Here is a 4,088-nt window from a genome sequence, read left to right as displayed (position 1 = left end):
TAATTGAAAGAAAAAATGCTAGATTATATACTGTCTCTTACTACATGAAGCTTCTGCAGTTGTGTGCATCGAATAGATATGATGAAAGAGAAGCTTTTAATAAAAGGTTGAGGAAACAAAAAAGTTACTAAGTTGTGTATATAAGAATATAGGGCAAGGTTACATCGGAGCAAAACAGTAGACAGCAAGGTGAAGAAGGGCAGGGAACACATTAGATGAAAACCTCAGAGAAATTAATGCCAGGCAAGTGAGAGATATAAAGACACAGCATTTAAGCTACTGGGCTTTAAAGCCTGCTTATACCTAGTGTCCTTTCCTCCTCTACATAAGATTGACTCAACACTAACAAGTATATGTGTGCACACTGCTTTTCAATCTTAAGGGCAGTGGCACACCCTAAGATAGAAATATACTAACTTCACAATGAGACGAGAATGGTCTCTATGGACTTTTTCTAGGTCAGTTCAAACACTGAATAAATCTTGAAATTTCTATTCATATTTTGTCAACTTCTTACTCCATAACATCCTCATGGCATTTTTCACTTCTGCATTCCTCAGGGTATAAATCAGAGGGTTGAACAAAGGTGTCCCAACTTTATAAAACACAGCTATCATCTTATCCATGGAGAAGGTGGTTTCAGGGCGAGTGTATATAAATATGCAAGGGCCAAAGAACAAGATGACCACAATAATGTGGGAGATGCAGGTCGAGAGGGCTTTTTTCCTCCCTTCAGCACTGTGGTTTCTCAGAGAATGCAAGATGATAGCACAGGATAAAGCATGACAAAACTCACTGTACAGATGGCCCTGTTGTTGGACACCAAGAGTAGGTTGGTCACATAGGTGTCTGTACAGGCAAGTTTCAACAAAGGCTGCAAGTCACAGAAGTAGTGATTAATTACATTGGGACCACAGAAAGGCAGACTTAAGGCTAGAAGAATCTGAGCTGATGAATGCACACAGGAACCCAACCAGGCCAAGGACATTAGCACACCACAGACTCAATGACGCATGATGGTCGTGTAGTGCAGAGGCTTACAGATGGCCACATAGTGGCCATGAGGACAAGGATGAAGATCTCTAGGCAGCCAAAGAAATGGAATGTAAAGACTTGGATCATGCACTCACTGAAAGAGATAGTGGTCTTCTTCAGCATCAGCAATCATTCTGGGAGCTATGGAAGTAGAGAAGCAGGCGTCAGATAAGGAGAAGTAGAAAAGGAAGAGTACATTGGACTCCCAAGTGCCCGACTGGTCTTGACAGTAACAATAATCAGCAGGTTATCCAGCAATGTCCCCAAGTAGAGAATCAAGAAAATGACAAACACTATTTTCTTCCTAACAGGATCTTGTGTCAATCCAAGCAGAACAAACTCAGTCACATTATTTTTCAGCTGCATGATTTCATGACTGAGGAGAAGAAATGAGTGCAAAATGATCAATCTGGAAAAAATAAGGAAATAATTCATAGGATGTTACATGATGTTATGAAATATTACTTTGGGGGACCATTGTATCTGTGATTTCTTGATAACTCATGTTAACACTTTGTGGGATAATTTTTAATGACCACTGCAAAGGTTTACTGTGAGTTTCAAATAACCTTCTGAAAGTAATAATTTCCTATAAGATTTTCTTTTAGAAAGCTTGCTAAGTTTGATATCATTATTGATTAAATTTTCCAATTTGTTGAATGTATAGTTAAGAGATATGTCTTTGTTATTTCTTTCATTTGTTTGTCATATTCAAAAACTTTATGGCACATGTTTTTCATGCTATATCACTTGGGATTTAGGATATACGTGACTGCCTTTGGAGGTTTATGATATAAAGTCATACTATACCTTTAACTCTGTTAAAACCATTATACATAAACACTTATGTATCACATAACTGCTATACATAGAGATATATAATCATATATATGTGTGTATATATATATATATATACATATATATTTAATATGTTCCACCTCTTCCTTGGACTCTTATTCCAATTATTGCAGCTTGAGCAATGGAACAGGAAATATACCCTTTAAATAATCTGCTGTTATCATCTTGGATGTGAAGTTCTGTATTAAACAAATACTAACGATCAGAAATAAATGTTATTTCATATGCCATTATCTCAAATATCCCAGTTTATCTTTTTTTCCAACTTCTAAAAATACCATTTAGAATACTCAGAATTCCTGAAGTTATGGTACTAAATGAAGGATGGTGGGTTATTACTCAAAAGTTAGTATTTCTCTCTTAAGCATCTTAGACCTGGAGTAATTTTGGGAGATGGTTGTGTGTCATCAGGTGGGTGGTATAGGATCCAATCATGGTTTTATTCCTAGGAGAGTTTGTATTGTTCAAGTATCTGAAAATCCGCAAGTCTCAGAAAAAAATCAAAGAAGGAGAAGGCAGAAGATGTACTTTTAAAAAGAAGTAATGCTGATTTTCAATAGATATAGTCTTCACTTCTATTCTTCAAATGGATGTTACAAATTTTAAATGACTATATTTGTTAAAAATAAACAGATAATCTCTTGATGTGGGGGCTAGGAGAGAAGAGCTAAAAGCAAAGCAGGCAGGCAAAGCTGAAAAATAGATAAGGGTGAAACATTATCTATTTAGCATTAGGCAGAATCTTCTGTGCTTAAAGAGTTGTCTTATGGCAGAAGCCACAGGGAGAAGCATTGCTTAAATAAAGGAGGCTCTTTGTCCACTTCCCCCTGACTCAGTTGCCCTAGATGTCCATCTTTAGAGGAAATTCTACACTCACTTTATTTCTTTGCAGAACTTGCCATTCTTTGTGGAAAGTTTAACAGATTGTCCGAAGACTATTTATCACTCAGTAGTCCAAGTAAAAGAGTATATAATCTACCATCATTGAGCTCCTCACTCTGTCCCCATGATTTCTGATTATCTGACCCAAAGACGCCTTAGAAAACAGCCTGCCTGCAAGTCAAAAAGTGGCCCCCAAAGTGCTCATTATTCATGCTTTATGTATATATATATATATATGTATATATATATATATCTGTTTGCCATATTTATCAATAAATTAATATTTATTTTCTGTTCAAATCTTTTTAGATGTAGAACTGGTGCCTGGTGGAGGGGTAAGGGTAAATGAGACCAAATGTGGAAGAACACTGACAGGTACAAATATTGATGAAAAGGAAATATTTCTACCCAGTATTTCTCAGGAATGCTCATCCCACATAAATGACACATTATCTTTCACCTTAATTATAGTTTTCAGGCTCTTCATTGCCATGTTTCTTCCAAAAGTTTTCTGAGAAACAGGTATTCACCTTTTCAAATTAAACTTTTGAAATGTAGAAAGTGCCAATTAAAAACTTATGATGCTATTTTGGGAGAATATAAGGAGGGATTATTTTATACTGTGATATACAATGTTCTGTACAAAGTTGTCACATGGAAATGGAAAAGTTGCTGTTCTCCCAAAGCTATGTGAAGATCACTGTCTCCATGAAACTTATGTCTGATTTCTAGTACTCTTAGCTCCTAGTGAGGGTTTATCTTGTCACACTACCTTACACCAACATTATGTATAAACTTTCTTAAACTTTGCTATCTCTAGAATTTGTAATGAAAACAATAACACATGAAATACATTCCCTTATTATTTCATTGCAATGAGTTTTAACATGTCAAGATTTATTGAGTTCATAACATCACTTTTCCTCGTTTGTGTTATTTTCTTTATTTTCTTATATTAACAGTAAATCTAAAAAAAAACTATTTATTTTACACAGTTCTGCGAAAAGTAAAAAGTGCATTCAAAATTAAAAAAAGAAGAGATGGAAATATATTAGAAAATTGTGATGGTTAATTTTGTAATTATGCCACTAGAGTAAAACACGGAAAATGTTTTTCACTTACCTGTTAGAAGACACTGAATAAGTGTCAATTCTGACCATCTTTTTTGATACCAACCTTTTCACAGAGCAGTGAAAAAAAAAATGCTTGTCTCTGAATTCCAGGGAGAATATTTTAAGAAATAATGACATAAGGTTTTGGCATCATAGAGAGTGTTCTCCCTAAAGTTTTCTCCACTACGCTAGTCAGAAACA

General features: G+C 35.2%; 1 pseudogene; it reads right to left on the bottom strand.

Annotated features, from left to right (window-relative positions):
* Nucleotides 1-491: 491 nt before the first annotated feature.
* LOC138439068 (olfactory receptor 4C16-like) lies at nt 492-1,401 on the bottom strand (annotated as a pseudogene).
* Between the last annotated feature and the right edge of the window lie 2,687 nt (nt 1,402-4,088).

The sequence above is a fragment of the Ovis canadensis genome, chromosome 4, assembly GCF_042477335.2.
Source record: "Ovis canadensis isolate MfBH-ARS-UI-01 breed Bighorn chromosome 4, ARS-UI_OviCan_v2, whole genome shotgun sequence".
Taxonomy (NCBI): Eukaryota; Metazoa; Chordata; class Mammalia; order Artiodactyla; family Bovidae; genus Ovis; species Ovis canadensis.
This window is presented reverse-complemented; position numbering and strand designations above follow the sequence as displayed.